This window comes from Chamaea fasciata, unplaced genomic scaffold, assembly GCF_029207755.1.
Source record: "Chamaea fasciata isolate MVZ Bird 193981 ecotype frontalis unplaced genomic scaffold, bChaFas1.0.hap1 SCAF_8, whole genome shotgun sequence".
NCBI classification, from domain to species: Eukaryota; Metazoa; Chordata; class Aves; order Passeriformes; family Sylviidae; genus Chamaea; species Chamaea fasciata.
Genome location: NW_027094093.1, coordinates 34,028,967 through 34,047,538, shown reverse-complemented (window position 1 = coordinate 34,047,538; position 18,572 = coordinate 34,028,967). Strand labels below are relative to the sequence as shown.

The window sequence follows — 18,572 nt, the reverse complement described above, 5'->3', positions numbered from 1 at the left end:
AGAGGTAAAAATGCTAAAGCAGGACAAAAGAAAAAGTGTGTTGTGTTTTCAAGGTCTTCATTTTCAGAGTACCACTTTTTCCACAGTGTGCTTGTGTTTATCCACTGAGGGATTTTATTTCGTGCTGTGGACTTCAGTGGGGCTAAGATCACACTGCAAAAGTTGCGACATATTGAAAAACATGAAAGCAGGAACTGACATGGGTTTATATCACTATTATTAATTATTTTCAAAGTGAAAAATAAATATAATTTTTGCTTAGGTTTACTGTAAGTATTTCTGAAAAATTTATTCTTTCTCTTTCTTTATTGGTTGAGAAGTGATTCCACTTGCAGGTCAGCCTGAAATGCAGGAAACAAATGTGATCATCCAATTTTCTAAATTAACATTTTGAAAACCTTCCATACTTCTTCTCAAGGAAGTTTGAATCCATTATTTAGCTTGCTGTGTAAGACAAAGGTACTTTGTTATTTACTGTGAATTTATTTTCTGTTGAGCAAATTCAGGTAGTTCACTCTCAAACTGTCATTGAAATTAGGATTCAGTCATTACAACATCCACAATCTGCATATAATCATCCATGAAGCAAATGAAGAACAAGCAGAATTACAGCAATACGGTGAATTCTTTCTCTGGAAGTCGGACTCTGCCAAAAAGGTCCATTTGGTTTTTTTCCATGAAAAAAAAAATGTATTTTTAGTTCCATAGAAGTAACTGCATGACTCATAAAAATACACTTTGATGTCATTATTTTTATATTCTCAGGGTGCAATGAAGGACTGCTTATGATTTTTATGAGTCAGTGACTGTAAACATCAGCACTTCCTGCTGATTAATTGTATCAGACAATGATGTGAGCAGAGGGGAGAAAGCTGCTGCCTAGAAAAACAAAACATAGCAATGAGAAACACAAAAATAATAAATACCTAAGGATGCAGTGGCACACCTAAAATCATGTAGATGTCAATATATTTAATATCAATGATGCCAATTTTAGTGGGAAAGCATCAAAGAAGATAGACTTTATGTATAACAACTTGAGTTGGTGACAGTATAAAGCTATCTTGTTGGTTTACAGGCCCTGAAGTCAAAATATCTCTCTGTCAAAATGATATAAAGATCCTAAAGGAAGTAATAATTTGGCTAGATTTAAACTTTAAAAGAGTTTATCCTTCTAATCTAAAATCAAATATATAATGGAAGATTTCTTTCAGTGGAACTTTTTCGGAACATGCAACTGAGTCAATTTGGTCCAAACTCTCCAAGTTTCTTGCCTGAGATTTTCAAGGCCTGAGACTTTCAAGGCCTGAGACTTTCAAGGTCTGAGGTTTTCAGTCTGGTTAGTAGGCTGCTGTAAACAGGGGGATGAACTATTGCACTGCTGGGCATTGTCAATGTGCTTAAATGTTTTTTAACGTCTTGGGTGAGATTCTGTCTTCACATAAATATGTGCTGAATCCTATTTCTACTTGGAAGATTTATTTTTGGGTTACTAAAGATATGATGTCATCTGCTACTTTGTTTATTTTGACAATAAACTTTTGACAATAAAAATAAGCTACTTTATTGCTTACATAAGCAATTACACTTACCCACAGAAATTCACAGTTGACTTAACAGGGATGGCTCCAGGAATCTGCTTATGCTGAATTTATGAATTTTGGGTGGAAGTCTAAAAGTGTTCCTTAATTTGATGCTTTGATATATCCCAGTTCTGTGCAGTTTGCCATTAGCATAAATTTAGCTAGAAATGATGGTGAGTTGCTAAAGCTTGATGACGTTCAGGCACATGGACCACCACCAGACATGAAGAATGTCACCAATCTGGTCAACATTGCAGGGGGGCATGAGTGAAAAAAGAAGGAAACTCATAGGTCAGGTGAGATTTTGAGGTACAGGAAGGAGTGTAGGGTCAGGGTCTATGTGTGAAGGTAGTGGGGAATGTGAGGAGAATAAATGCCTACAGGATTTCCCTATCAAATCCAGATTGATGCCTTTGTTACCTCAGCCAAAGAGTAACTAATGAGCATCTAAAGCCAAATGTCTGCTGCTTTTGAAGTGCTATGTGTCCAGCCATTCATTTTAGAGGAGTTATTTTATCTAAAAAACAACCTGGTTTAAACCATCCTCTTTAAAGAAGACACCAATGTAAGGAAAGTTCCCATGCCTGGATCCTAGGGATGGTGCTACGCTGCATCCTGGTCTCCAAGGATGAGGGATCAAGAGCAAGAGGTTCAGACAAGCTTGGAAACATTCACATTTGATGGGCTGAGACCAAAATGGGGCAACTGAGACATTTTCTATTTCTGTCTCTTTCTTAGAGACCCAAAATTGCCAGCAGGATTCCTTCTGAGCAGGACAAGAGGGACAATGACCTCATAAGCTTCCTGCTAACGCTTTGTACGATAATGTTATTATCACGGTTGTTGGTATTATTAAACAGAGCTTTAAACTACACAGAATCTCATAATAAATGGCACTTTTGCTATATTACCTGTTTAATACTACAGCAATTGCTTGTAATTAGATATAACTAATAAAAAGGATTCTTGCCAACTTGATCTTCTTAATTAAGTGCTTCATGGCTTCCGGTAAATGTAAAATGTGTTCTGCTGGTGTTATATTAGCTTGGGACATCTGCCCTGATGATGCACTTTTTCTTACTTTTCTCAAAAGTTTTCATTTTGTTCCTCAAAAGACCTAAAGGCTACTTGATGTCACTTTCTTAGAATTTTTGCACTGACTCCCTTCTGCTTTAGATGTAATCATTCAGATTTTGATGCTTTGCTTGTTCCCTTTTTTTGATCCTTTTAAGGATATTCTCAAAAGGAGCTTAGGATTCAACCAAGTGGCTGCCACCAATTTCATGAGCAATAATATCAGATTCTGAGGTTCAGAACTTTATCAAATATCAGTACCTCCCTTATTTAATGACCTTCCTAACATTTCTGAGGAGCATTTTCAAGAGCAGTGGTTCCTGTTCCTGCCTTATTTCAACACTGTCAGTTTTTATTCTCTTGCTCTGAGTCTGCACCCACTGACAGTGGATTTTTGGGCCTAAACGACAAAAAAAGTGTCAGCCACTGTCTGTTAGGAGCCTCCCATCTCCTCCCATAGCCCATCCTAACCCACAGGTGTGATCCTGCCTGCAGCAAAACCACTTATAAACCTAAAACCACCTATAAACCACCAACATAACCCAACCTAAGACCCTAAAACTTAATTCCTTGTGTATATTAGTGTGCATTGGGATGGTGAATTGTGATTATTTAATAGGCAAAAGAATTCAGGATGGCAGCCCACCAAGGATGAACTATAGAAGGTGTCAGCAGGAGGAGATGTTGCTCAGCTACCCCGTTAGAGCACCTGGGCTAATCAATCATTGGAATTCTTCCTTACCTTGGGTGCTTGATCACAACTTATGGATGTTCAGCGATTGCAAGGGAGCTGCAGGATGAGTTTCAGCCCATTTCCAATATTTATTTTGATTGTGTTGATTTTTCCAAGCTAAGACGAAAGAAAGGAGCAAATATCTCCCGGTCTGTATCAAGAAGAAAACATTTCCAGTACACACATATCTTCTGAAAACTGCTTTTTTCACAGCTCTCAGGCCAGAGCTTTCAGTTGCACAAATGATTCATTTCAAAGTTATGTTGACACGGAAAGCTGAGCAGATATTGTTTGCAGAAGGGAAAAAAAAACAGTAGAAATGCTTGATTTTTCCAGGGTCACTTTATACACATTTACAGTAGAGTTTCAGCCTCATGCAGGCCAACAGAGACTCCTTCAAGGAGATATTTAGGATATTTGTAGATTATATGAGAGAAAAGGGGCAAAATATGTAATAGAATTACTCTTGCAATTATACTATTCATTATTTTTAGCTCCAGAATGGTTGTAAATATGGTTTTCTATGCCTGCTCGTGGCAAACAGACTAACTATAGAAATGCAAGTTGTGGAATTTCCATTTCATTTCTTGCCTCATTAATTTCATTAACTTACAAATAGATGAATACATAAAATTAAAAAGTAATTTCCTTTAAATATTTTTAAATTACTCTCTCCAAGTATTCAAACCTTTTAATCTATTTTTTTAAGGTCTCCATCTAATTGCTCTTACAGAGGCATAATTTGGCTTTTGTGAATCAGATATCAGTGTGATTGATTATAAGGAAGCTAATCAGAGGGTGCCATTCACAAGATAAATGCAATTGCTTCTAAAATCTCTACTTGTAGTCTGTGGCATTTCACTACCTCGGCAGCATGTATGAAATGAAGTGTGGGTGGGATGTGTGAAGGTGTGGATTTATGTGGGGAAATCAAATCTAGCCATGGAAGAAGTGCTATTTCTTCTTTTTTTTTTTCTTTTTTTTTTTCTTTTTTTTTTTTTTTTTTTTTTTTTGTGTTCCTTATACAAGGACAAATTGCATGGGAATTATAGTGTTTCCCATTTAATAGAAGTAGCCTTCATGCTGATGTTTTTCACAACAGTGACAAATGGCAGCTAAAAAGAAAGGGAGAGAATGTAATCAATCTTTATACCTTTAAAAATAGTTGAAAACTAAGATGAGAACTAAACCATTTCAAGAGAAAAACAAATAGTTGGAAGGAAACAATTATCTGGAAGAGAGGGGAAGTGCAGGAGATGATTTGGGATTTAGTGCTGGGTCTTGGAGGAGGCAAAAACTCCTGTTCTGCTTTTCCTTCTTGTTTGGGACTCCAGTTTCCATGGCCACAGCACTGTGTTATGTGTGTCCAGAATGGAGAATATTCGCCCAAAAGCCCACTGAGTCTGAAAGCTGAAAATGTGTAAGGGAGAAATTAGGAAGAAAAATTGAATTCTCCTCCAATTCCCAGGGATTGATGACGGTTAAACAGCAACAGCTGAAGGTGTAGTTCAGACTAAAAATCATCCAGGTATTCAACATGTATTTAATGCTAATATTTATCTATGCACTAGCACAGTATTTGTTAATGTTACTGAAAAAGGCATAAAAAATAGGATTTTAAAATTAAGTAAAATATTTGACTAAGATTTCACATGGATCAGAATAAACAGTAAAAAAACATAATGTAGAAACTGCTATACCCTCTGAACCCATTCTAAAAGCTCATATTACAGACAAAAGATTAAATAGGGAGTCTTGAACATTTTGCTGGACACAAAGGAAATTAACTCCTGGTAGGATTAGATCAGACTCTGCTAGGTGTGCTCTAGATGATGGAAGATTTGGAAGGGAAAACTCGGCACTTCTCAAATTACACGAGTTGAGAAATGAGCCGGTCAGTCAGGAAATGGCCCCCTATTTATTCTGTTATTCAAATGTCCCTGCTGCAGCTGCGGGTCCCAGCTGGATTTCCACACTTCAGATAAGGCATTCTGTGTTTGGGGTTTGTGTGTTTGGAACCTGCCAACCAAATGTTTTCTCAGACAGAAAATGTTCCTGCGATGCATGTTTATTGGAAAACAGAGATGTACGGACACTGTCACCTCCAGACTTCTACAAAACTTTCCATTCTTCCTCTTTAAATCAAGTATCGATTTGGCCTGTGTTCAATGTGTGCTTTAAACTAATGCACCATAATGAAAAGTTGTGGCAAGACTACATAGGGGTAAGTTTTTTGGATTTAGCTGAACTGCACTGTTTTCATAATTACAATGAAGACACTTAAGGGGATATTTTTCATGCAATGCCTGGCAGTAATCCAGTGTCACTCCCATTAAAATCACCTGGTCAGAAATTAATCCTGGTGTTCGAAAACTGTAATATTCAAGTAAAAAATTATTTTCTCTTTAATGAAATTAAAACAAGCCAAACATATTATTTATATATTTTGTATTTATTATATGAGAACTTAATGCCAGTCTTTAAACAGGTGGTAGAAGAGTATAAAAAAAGTTTATTTATAATTTTTACCACAGCTGCAAAGGACAAATTGTAACTGAAATTTTGGATAACTGCAGAGAGAAATTATGAGATCTAAAATAGACATTGATCTTAAAGGACTAGTTTTTATAATACAGTAAATAGTTTTTTCCTTTGGATGATTTTTCACAGCCAAGGCTTTCTTCACATCCAGACAATTATTGATTACTTATAACTCCCTTTTCACAATAATCTCCTAGTACAATTGTTAGTGCTTTTCTGAGATCCTTTTTTATAGTACCTCAATATACCTGTCTAACCCAGGTTTCCACTTCCCCACAAGGAGCTTATAAGGCTTTTTCTTACAGTCTGTTATCTGACTGGGTGAGAAGGTCTAATTCTTGCACTGTGTCTGAGCAGTCTCCTTTCTTCCTGCGTTTACCTCTTGTCTATCCAAGACTTCAAAAAGCCCTCAGCAGTATTTTTAGGAGAGCTGTGTCACTAACAGAGACTTGAATTGGTATCATCATTTTGTGTTTGCAGACAGGGTTTGGCAGCAGATTTTCTTTCTGTTGCACCCAAAGGCAATGTGGAAGGTGAGCTCTCTCTATTTTCCCTCTGGGGAGTATGGACAAGCTGCTCTCCTTTCAGCTCCTGACACCCATTCTACTGTGAGATTTGAAAACCCATTAATGTCTAACCACCCTCACCAACACCTAAATATAGTCCCATCTCTGACCACTCTTGTGTGTATGTGTCCTTGTCTGGCAACTTTCTCTCACACATTTCAAGTCTAACACAGACTTCCCAAACTCAGCACGCTCCGCTGCTTCCACCATCTTAATTTACTCCTCTGCTTTTTCACCCACTTCTGACTCTGTGCTTTTTCTCTGCTCTTGCACAGACTGTCCAAAGGGAGATAAAATCTGGAGCTGCTGATGTTGGTGTTTCTTCTCCTTGTCCTTTCCCCAGCAGATCCTTCACAGGTTGATTTCCTCGGAGCACAGTTTTGTACCTGGGAATCCTGAACTGAGATTGGGGTGTTCAGTAATGGTGGTTCAAACATCAGGGACAATCCCTTTTAAACAGAGTGGAAACACCTTCAGAAATCTGGCTTGCTCCTGGTGAAGCCAGGACTTCAGGGGGCTCATGAGAAAATACAAGCAGAGAGCCAATGACCAAGCCTAAAGGACAGGTGTTTTCCTTCTCTGAAACCTGTCCCGCCACGGTGAGCTCAGAGAAGCAGCCTGCACCTCACACCTGGAGTGCACAGGGTGACACTGGCAGCCAGAAAGTGTCTGCAAGCAAGATAAAAACTCAGTTTGCTGGGGACATCTTTGTCAACATCAAGATTCCCAAAATAAAGCTAGAGTTCAGGGAGGGTCAGGGAGAAAAAGTAGCAAAATGCCAGCAAAACTGGGAAATGCTATCAAAGCATCTGACTAGCTCAGCAAATACCAGAATTGCCTCTCCAGTGAAGTTTAATTAAAAAGCCTATTGTTTCCATTATTGCTTAATGATTCCTCCAAAAGTAGAACAAAAGTTTATTTGAGAGGTTAATTATTCCTGGAATTTTAAAGAGATATGAGAGTATTTCCCTTTATCTCATTTGGTAACTGAACCATTAAGGAGAGTGAAGCAAATGATGGTGTAAGAATTGGTGAAAACAATTTAGGTCTCAGAAGAAAGCTCCTCATGTCAGATATCATGGTGTTGTTGCAGGAAAAAACAATCTCCTAGCAAATTAAGTTAACTTTCTGTGCAGGATAAAACTTGTCAATGACTTCTCCCCATTTGCTCCTGAATTCTAACTGAGACTCAGCATGAGGAAATGGTGCAGTTGTTTCTGCAAGCAAATGAGAAAATGGATCCACTGGGGCATAGCACTCACTGTGCTGCCAAGAAAGCTTGATTCTTCTCCCTCACACTTGTCTGTGCTAATTGCCATGCTGGGTTTTGTCATCTATCCAATAAGCCATGCATCAAAACTCAGGATTCAACAGTAAAACCTCATGCTAGTAGCAAGGGGAAAAAAATAAAAAGTTCAAAATGAAATATTTTTCAACATGGTGAATTGCGAAATTGATTGTTGCACGTGGGGAGTACATATTATTTCACTTTAGGAAGAGAAAAGAGCTGAAGAAGTATTGCTATGTCCAGGTTCATATGTCAGCTTTATTTTCTATTAACTGCATGTCTTTTAGAAGTGCATTAGTCAATTTACCAGCATCTGACATACAAAGTTGTTTTTTTTTTTCTCATTCCTCTCCCAAACAGTTAAGTGGCAACAACAATAAATTGTTGATTTTCATGAATTAAATCCATGAGAGGCAGAATTTCCAAAAGCGCCAAAACAGAGGTCAGGACAATCCCTCTTTCCCAGGCATGTAGATGGAGATATTTAACTATAATCAGGGACCTTACCCCCTTTCCTAAGATGCGTGCCACCACCTGCACTGCCCACACTGAGGCAGTTCACAGACATTATCCAGGTTATGTGAGTCAAGGACAGACTGAAAATTTCTCTGAGATAATAAAGATGCTCCAGTAATAATTTCAATAAAAATTCATCATAGCCATATAGAAAATGTAGAAATTCCAGTTTCTTGAAAAGACAATATTATTACCTCCTCAAGTAAGGGTATTTTGAAAGTTTCATGTAATGTAAACTTTGACTGAATAGAAGAGAAAGAGTCCATATTTAAATTTTCAAGGATTTCCTGGAAATAAAACATTTTAAGAGGGTACTTGTGCAGGCGTTTTTCCTCTTTATGGTCAGTGGCATATCAGGAAGGTGCTGATATTTCTTAGGCTAGCATCTGTGATAGAAAATCTCTGTTAATCATCTGTACTCCAGCTTAAGTGCAAGTGGGGTTAAAAGTTTTGGTGAGTGTGAGGTGCAATTGATGTTCCGGGGGCTGACCTTTCAGTATATATTGTGTTCTTATCACCAAGTTTTGTTTCATTTGGTTACATCTATTCACTTCTGAAATTAGCTTCAGAAATATGCATCGATATCACAAATCTTTTATTTATCATTATCACCACTTCCTACATTTTGTCGTTGTTCTGAGCAGTGTTCATTTTCCCACTCAACTTTTCACTCCTTTAGTTTCTGGGACAATGTGGCCGTGTTTACTGTGGGGATATTGGGAGAGATGGGACCACTGAGAGACACTTTAAATCATGATTTATTGCTATTTATTTTCTTCTACAGTCTCATGAAGGAGTGAAAACGTCTTCAATGCATAGGCCAGAAGTTCATGGTCAGTGGTCACAAGATAACTGGTTACAAGGTCTTTTAAAGGTTAATTAGACAATAAATTACTTCCACAAAGAATGTTTTTACTTTCACACCAATTCCTTAATTAAATTGTTACATGACTTGCCCCAACAGGGACCTTCTTAACCAATCATATAATAACACACAAACCTACTTGCTACACCTTGAAACTTTTTACTATTTCTGCAATTAGTTCGGAATCTACACGTTAAAGCTTTTAAACCTTCCACTACCTAGCTTAATATGTCTCTGCCCATACTGCAAACCCACATTCTTGCTTATGGTCTCTAAATCTGGAAGCCTTTTCCAAGGTCTCAGGTCAAACCCTGTATTCATTTCTGTGCTTGGGCCTGCATGCACAAGGTTTTGAGAATTTTCTGTGCCTGGATTTCCCACATCTACCATTAGAAGCAGGAGCATACATGAAATGTATGAGCTCTTTTTTTCTGTAGTTTTCAAAGTGCATTCATGTCTCACTGAAATTTTTAGCCGATATTGCTGCATATTTTTATTTTCCCTTTAAGTACTTGAGGAGGACAAGGAAACTCTTGGAGCCTTGGGCTCTCAGTAACTTCAATCCTTTAACCTTGCTTAATCTCACAGCTTTGGAATGGGTTTGAACCGAGGACCTGATAGTGAAAGATTGCTTTCCATCAGGAGCGTTTGTCTCCCTGATAGGGCTTTGCAGCTCTGCTCTCCGTGGCATTTTCTCTTGCTCAGGCCCATCTGTGTGTGTGTGTGAAGGTTAACTGTAGGAATCACTCACTGGCTTCTTTCCTCTTGTTAGTGTGAACCACTAGTACCCAACAATGATTTTTGAAACGGCAGCACCTTCATTTGTTCCTTTATTGGCCTCGAGGAAATTGATCTCCTCAGGGGAAGATGACGGCAGCCGACCTGCTGGAAAAAGAGAGATTTACTGTTCTGGGACAGGAGTCAGAGCAGAGAGCCTGAGAGCTGCACACAATTGGGTGCATCCTTCACCAGGACCTGTCAACACCAATCTTGTCTTTCCTAAACAGGTAAAATTGTCAGTATTGATAACTGAGTGAAAATGATTCCTGGGTGAAAAAGAGGCAACTCCTGCTTACAGTGTAGTCCACAGAAGTTGAAAGTCCACAGAAAGAAAATTACTTCTATTTTTTTTCCTCCTTGATGTCATAAGGGATTCTCATTTGGGGACTTCACAGGTCATAAAACAAGTGGAAGAGAGGAGGTCTCCCAAGGAAATAGTAAAGCAATATAACTTTACTTTTTTCCTAAGTCTTTCCCCAGTAGAGGAAATACAGAGTTATGCTTTTCTAGTTAAAATGTACCTTATCAAGCATCTTGCTGAAAAACAAATATTTAAGCTCTGTTTTATGCTAATTCTACAATAAGTTTGTTTTGAAGGAATGGATTTATTTTCTTTCCAGTGAAAACCTGAATTATCAGAAATGCAAGAACTGGTGATAAGAGAAACAGTCCCGTAGGTGAGCCTGAAAATCTTAATAGCTTGGTTTATTCAGGCACTCAGGTTTGCTTTATTATTTGTTATCTAACAATCTTTATGCTTAATCTAAACCCTTTAATTTTCTCTCTAATGTAAATCTCCCTGAAAATGAACAGCTTGAAGACTTAGAAGCTGCAGACACGATAGAGGACAATCAGTCTTCAGCAGTGCCATTTAAAAGCTCTGTGTATCAGCCCCTTAAAATGCCTTTAAGGTTTTTTCTTGAAATGGAAATTCTTTTCTGGTGGCCATTAATAATTTTGGAGGTTTCATATTGCCTGATTGATATTTATTATGTTAATGAGATCAGCAATTCTGTGATGAGCCAGTCCGTGTGTATCAAAACATTCCTCTGCCCTCATAATGGCAGACAAGAAGTATTTTATGTATGAATGTTGCAGCATTCTAGGTTGTCTTCTATAGAGAATCCTGTGGGTGGGATGAAATTCAGATATGTCTGGCAAGATGTGCTATTTCACAAAGCTTGGCGTCGGTTGGAAAAGCGAGAAAGGCGAGATGTGCATGTGATTCTTTACACTGCAAATAATTCAACAGCAGCTTTTCTGCTTCTATCCACAGTTTTCTTTTGTTTTGCTAAACCAAATTGGGCAGAGATAGAGGTTCTGAAGTTCTTTTTCTTTTTATGGTTTTGGTAAGATCCGGGGATAAAATAAACCAATGATTTCTGCTTTATTTGCCTTATTTGCTTTATTTTTTTTTTCTAATGTTGAGAATTTCATTCCAAACTGTTTCTGATGTTGAATTATGTAAACCTTAAAAAAATAAAAAGGAGAAAGATATGTGATGACAGTGAGAGAGAGAGCAACAAGCTAAACCACTCTAAAGAAAAATGATTTAAAGCTACTCAGACTTTTGCTGTAGGGTTATATACTCAGTATTTGATGTTGAAATGATTGGTGTGATCATTGCTGGTAAGGGGCTGAGTATGGGCTAATTTATAATACCAGACATTTCCTGTCTAATGCCATTGGTGTTGAGGGTGATACCAATATAAACTCTGTTTTAGAGTCTGCAGTCTCAGCAAATGGAACCCAGCTACAGATAACTGATTTTCACCTGCCTAATTTCCTATTTTATCTTGTTGTCAGAACTCTGATGCCAAAGGATTTTGGTATCTAATCCCCCTGAGAGACATCCTTGTGTTTACAAAATACAGTTCAACAGGTGACAAGAAATATTGTTCCATTGGGGTCGTGTTACATTCTTGGAGCCTAAATATAATTATTCACAGTGAAAGCTCTAACACACTTGTAGAAATTTTGTATTACAGAAATCAAGAAGTGTGGCTTTCACACGTGTTTTCACTATGTCATCTTAAGGTTTTTCTAGAAATAACTTAATGAAAATAAAAAAAAAAGCACTGAAAAAATATGAAAAGGGGATAGAGCGCATGTGTGAGGGAGAAGAAAGAGAGAAAAAGAAATAACTGAGTAATAAAGAAAGAACAAAAGAAAAAAGAAGAAACAAAAAAAAAGTCCAAAGAAATAAACTTGCACACTGTATTTGATAACTGTAATTGCTGTGCTCTGTACAAAGACTTCTGATTTTGATTAGAGACTTAGAGACAGGTACTACAGAAAACAATATATAAAATTCATTATTTTCTCCTTTTCCTTTGAATTCTTCATTATGTAAAACATGTACTCCAGTGCTCTTGGAATCTTTTGTTCTTTTCATTGAGTTTCTCCATTTTTATTTTAATTTTACTGCCCTTGTAGTCTGGATATTGTCTAAAAATGCTGCCTATCTGCTAAGAACAAATGCTCCTACACTGCCAGTTTCCCATTTCTTCTTTAAAATTCCTTTTCTAAGTGAAAATGTGGTTTTGTTCCCCTGCTTTTTTCTTTTAAATATCTGCCTGCTTTTGTTTCTTAAGCAGATTTCTTACACTGGGAGAGTGCCCATGGGTCAGGTCCACACTCGCTTTTCCTGCCCAAATTTAACCAAGGGCAATATGGAATTGGTAGATAGCACCAATGCACAATTAAATAATCACCTTTTTATTTCATAAATATTAATTTTTATGGCTTTACTTGAAGATCTAAAAGGGACCAGTTACAAGGGCGTTAGTAAACTTCACTCCTGTTGATATTTCTGAAATGCCAGATCACTTTTTTCAATAGGCAGAAAATTGAAGAATGTTTTGGGTTGGGATGGAACTTTAAAGCTCATCTATTTCCCACCCCTGCCATGGGCAGGGACACCTTCCACCAGACCAGGTTGCTCCAAATCCTGTCCAACCTGGCCTTGGACACTTCCAGGGATGGAGCATCCACAGCCTCTGTGATCAACCTGTGCCTCACCACGTTCGCAGCCACGAATTTCTTCCTAATACCTAATCTAAATATCTTCTCTTTTGGATTAAAATTATTCCCTCTTGTCCTGCCCCCATCTGGCCGCATAAAAAGTCCTTGTCCTTTTTTATTAGTCATCTCTAAGTACTGAAAGGCCTCAACGTGGTCTCCCCAGAGCCTTCTCTTCTCCAGGCTGAGAAAATCACACAGAGGTACAAGTTCCCACATCAATTTATCCAATGTCACCCACCTTTGAGCTTATGATCTTTAAGGGTGCAGAGGAAAGAAAGCCAGACAACAGCTTAGCCCACTGAAACTTGTGCCTTTCAACTCCTTTCTGCTCTCCAAAATTCATTGAGCAAATGGCTATTTAGTTAGACAAGCTGTTTTGATATAGGCTTATAGTTTGCCATGCAAAGAAACACTTTTATTGAGGGAGAAAAGCCTCGTGGTGGTGCTTGTTTTTACTGTGGGCTTCAGCATTTCAAGAGTTATGGACACCATCCAACCAACGCTAATGTGCAGAGGCAGTATCAGGCTGATATACTGAGCATCATTACTTACTGTGGACTTTTTAAGAAGTTAGGAATTGAAGGCTGAATTCTCAAGACAGTCCTCTCAGCAGTTCAAGGACTTGGGCTCAGAGTTATCCATAAATTTTGTTTATGTTTATTCAATAAGGACTAAGTCAGTGAATGCTGTGAAGAATCATTTACTTAAAAGTAAATGGGAATTAATTAGCCCACCAAACGAAGGCAAAGGAAATTCTGAGGCAAGGATGCACTCATAGGCACAGTAACATATCTCTTTGCTTGATGGGCCTAAAATTTCTTTTAAGGCTGTGAGATAATCTTGTTTCTTTTGTTTATCAGCCAGTTTAAACACATATCTCCCTTGAAACGGGCAAACTTTCCTCTGGCAGCCATTTTAGCAGCTGATTTCTCATTGGTAAAAAAATTCCTCTGAAAAATACATTTTGCTGTTTATTGATTAATGATTATTTTCACTTGAGCTGTGTGCAAAGATTCAGCATCAGGTACATTTCCAACCTCCCAGCCCCCCTGTTCAGCACATCAACTGGTGCAGTGCTCAGTTTGCCAGCCCTGCACTAAAAGAAATTAATGGACTATCCTACTTCATTTCATGGCATCCGGGTGATGGAGTACAGAAACTGCTATAAACACCAGGATTCAGTGGGATTGCTGGCATGAGCAAGGTGTACAATATTTGGCCAGCATTTCACATCATCATTAACCAGGCAGAGTTAAAATTATCACAGCAGCCTGTCTTGAGTGCAAGGAGAAAAAGTGGTGCAGGCTCTGCAACCTCCTGACTATTAAATTGACCCATTGTCACTTTTATTTGTTCCTTACCTTAATTTTGTGCTGCACTGAAATAAATGAGACCACTTACAATGTAAGAGGAAGGGCTGATTAATCTGGCCAATATAGCACACTAAAATTATATGTGTTCCACAGTTTATAATCAAATATGATGCTCTTCCTGAAATAAGCACTCCCTGTATGTAATGATACTCACTAATGGGTCTGCTGGGTACCCAAGCACAGTAAATTCAAATGGTGACTATATGGGGATGCTGTAGGTTTTCCCTTGGTTTTGTGTTTATTATAATAGAGAGAAGAGTCAGGAAAATAAGGGAAAATTTCCTCTAAGGTAAACCAACAAAATCTCATTTAAATATATCTTATAAATCTCATGCTAGTTTATGTTTCTCTAAAGCATCAACACTTAGAATCACATTTTTTAAAACTGTATTTCCCTGAACGGGGAAAAATGACAATCACAATTCTTTAAAATTGTGTTTCCCTGAATGGGAAAAATGACATTCTTCATACACAGGAAGAAAATCATGAAAATGACAGCTGAAGATGAAAAAAGCAGATGGAAAACACAAATAGAACTAAAACCTTTTGCTTCTAAAGCCGGGCTCATGAGCTCAGAACATGAAAATTGTCATTGCTGGTCCCTATACCTGGTGAGGCCCCTCATGAGGGAGGACAGGGTAGGAACAAGAATTCTCTGAATGACAGATATATTCTTAGAGACACTGGGTGCTGACAGGGTAATTCGTGGCAAGCCTAAGGACAGGCATAAATACTTTTCTTTGCCCTTTCAGATGAAGCAAATGCAGCAGCAGGACAGAGAGTGTTGCACTGCAGAAAGGGTGTGATTCAGCATTATGACCTATTTATTGTCCACACCTTGTAAAAAGGAAAAAACAGAGGGACGGGTGGAATCTCAGGCCAAGAGAGGTCAGCAGAAAAATGTCCTTAGAGCTTCATGCCAAAATTTACCAGCAGACAGATTTCCAAGGCTCCCTCAGTTGTTGATCATCAGTAGCTTTCGTTCATTCAGTGGAAATTGCAGGTGAGCACTCAATATTTTGAAATTCCCTTGGTACAATCAGTATCCTGAAACTCCCTTGGCATGTTTTCCTTCCTGTGCTATTTCCATCTGCTTTGTATTCCTCTATTGATTTTAATGGACTTCAATTACAGAATCTTGTTTCTGAATCTTTAGAGCTTTGTTTATACCGAGCACAGACTATTTGATCACTAGAATAATTTTTTTCCCCCCTCAGACTTCTTAAGCACTATTTTTCACACTGGTCTACTATTTTAATTGAGCTCAATTTAGAAACATTTAGATACCTTTCAAATCATCTGCAGTTTCACTGCTGTTTAATGACTTTGTCTTTATGGATAGATCGTGATAATTGACAATTATATAGTACTGTGTGTCATCTAACTCTGATGTTCTGGAAGCTCAGAACTTTCAGTCTGTAGTTTAGTCACAAAGTAAATTCACAAACCATTCCATCATTAGCTACCATTCTACCATTAGCAAATGGTAAGAGAATTTTAGAGCAGGAGGATTTTATTCCCCATTCATAAATTTAAATCACTTCTCACCCTCATATTTCATGTTTATGGAAATGTAGCTTGAATTTTAAGTTTAGCAACTCTGAGTACTCAAGTAGGAACTGCCAACTCCTCCCCTCATCTTTCCAACCACTGCAAACCTTCTGTACCCACTGCTAATGAGACAAAATATTAATTATGTACAAATAAAACTCTACAAACTCATGCACAATTGCATTTTCAGGGTATGACTGCGAAGCTATTGCAATCAGTGTCAGTAACCAATAATCTTCGTGGACATTTTAATTCAGATTTTTGCTCTCTCCAACTGGCCAGACTTTCAGTGTCATTCTAATAAGTTACGTACAATTGAGTGCTAGCATTGCCCTTAGAGAATAGCTCAGGGAGGAGAAATCAGTGAAGCAGAGCCTAACTACAGTCTGAGTTTAGCTTACTTTGTACATATCCACACCAATCTCATCAGAGCAAAAGGGCACATTCATAACCCAGTCTTCTGAAAGCCCTTTAGCCCATGAACCACAGTTCAGTTCCCAGAAAGCTGCTCTGTCCTGGAAACTTCCTTGAAAGATGGATGCAAAAAGAAGTTCTCCACTATCTGACAACTTCTCTCAAAGGGCCATTCTTTAGGAGAACAGAGAACAACACTGTGCTTTTCCAGACAAAAATTCTGATTTGCCGTCTCTCTGAATAAAATACCTTCAGGAGTGTTGTTAACAAAATTGCCTGGTGACTCCTGCCACAACAGTATTAATCAGCAGTACTCTTTCAGAGAAATGACAGTGAGAACCCTGATTTCTATAACCAAATTCCTGCTAAGTAGTTGAAATCTTCTCCCTGACGTGAATATCCAGTTAAAGCTGGATAACATGTTCTTTGTTATAGCCCAAATGACTGAACTAGTTTGATATACACAGAAGATTTCCCTCCTCTCACAGAACTGAATTTCCTTTTGGCAAATTTACTGTGTAGGAAAATGTCCCAAATAAATTTTAACCATGTAGCTCTTCAAGTTGGAAATTCATCCAGCAAAAAACATATTGGACTGCAATGCCAACCTGTGATTAAACTTCAGCTTTCTTAATCTGTCCCTAACCAATGGCTGGGAAAATTTTTAACCTGAGACTAGGTAAGCTACAAATGATCCTAAAGAAAACAAATCCCTAGTCTAGGACAGTACCTGCTGTTTCTTGCCCTTGCTTTTTGGAGGTTCACTGTATCAGCTCACTCTGGAAAATGTGAAGCTCTTCCAGACAACCTGCCTTGACACCCCCTCTTGCTTTCCAGCTAAACAAAGGTAAATTTAAAAAATGCAGCCTTTTAGCAGCATAATATATTTCCAGGAGCAATGCCCCACATCTTTATTCATGATGTGAATGATGGTAGGAGTGTTAATAATGAAACGGGGTCATAAGGGTTTCCCATTGTGAACTGGTATTAATCTAATTTCCTACGGGTGTTTATCTAAGTCAGAAATAACCAAGCAGTTCAAAACACTTTGGCAAGTCTCTGATGAAAGAAAGCCTGGGAGGAGCAAAGGGTTGCTGGAGAATGCTAAATTGCATTCACTCAGCTCTGCTAAGACTAAGCTGGTTCTGGCAGGGTTTTGCCAGGATCTATCCAGTGAAAATTTTCTTATTATTATTTTTATGAATGTTAAGAGCCATCAACATTTAAAATAAAAATCCAACAATGAGGATTCAGGACTTTCATTCATATAACAACAATTTTTTCCACTCTCAAAATTTTGCATAAATACAAAAAAGCCTGTGGGAGGTTTTAATTAAATAATAAAATGTAGTGCTAATGTAGGTACTTTACACAACCCCCTCCAAGTGTACCAAAAGGCATGAGCTACTCACCCTCCCATTAACATACTTTTAGGCTGTCAACAAAGTCGTTTTTTTCTGCAACTCCATTTCTGTTTTGAGTGCAATTTGCCTGCCTTGTCCTGCTGTTCACAGGCTGTCTTCAAAGATGTGGACACTTTGAAATATGGGGAGCCCAGCATTTCATTTCCATAAAGGCAAACTTGAGCTTTTCCAAGAGAAGGACAAATCTGTGCTGCTGTCATTTCTATTCCTAGCAATTTTTGGGGTCTATTCATCCACTGAGATTGCTTACCTTCTCAGGTTGTGATCCAATGTTAATACAGTGAATATTAATAAAGTTAATTAAAGTTTTGGGTGGTAGTGGTGCAGCAGATACTTGTCTTGCCATGTGACCAGTGCCAGCCCTTGTCACACCAGCAAAGATGTGGCTGGAGAGTCTCTGGGAACCAGAGTTTCCAGTTAAGAAACAATTCCCTAAATCACAGCCTGGGAATGTTTTACATGATGTAGAAAATGGCTTGGTTGAATTAACATATCTGACAGCCAAGCAATTTAGCTAACATTCAACCTCATACTTAATGAATAGTCCATATGTCCAGAGAAGCAGGTAATTTATAGTCTAACATTTTCTTTTGATCTGTCGTTTGCTCTTTCTCTGTAGAATTAAATCACTTCCCAATGCACACGGGAAGGAGGCGAAGGGAAGAAGTCTTTTTATTTTTAATTAGAATGTGCTAAATGGTAATAAAGTAATGTGAATACAGCAGAGACCTCTTAAATCCATAACAGTAAATCTATTCCTGCAACAGGTCCATCCTTTATCTAGTGTTCATTTAAGAAACCTTCACCTGACATGCCACACTGACATGAACTGATGCTAAT

General features: G+C 38.0%; 1 long non-coding RNA gene across 2 annotated transcripts; it reads left to right on the top strand.

Moving 5' to 3' along the window:
* Positions 1 to 5,368: 5,368 nt before the first annotated feature.
* On the top strand, positions 5,369 to 8,269 carry LOC136293018 (uncharacterized). 2 transcript variants are annotated; one of them, XR_010722056.1, is made up of 3 exons: positions 5,369 to 5,614; positions 6,412 to 6,464; positions 6,844 to 8,269. It is a non-coding gene; the product is annotated as an uncharacterized lncRNA (long non-coding RNA). The 2 variants fall into 2 exon arrangements; XR_010722057.1 differs by having other exon boundaries at positions 6,773 to 8,269.
* Positions 8,270 to 18,572: the final 10,303 nt, after the last annotated feature.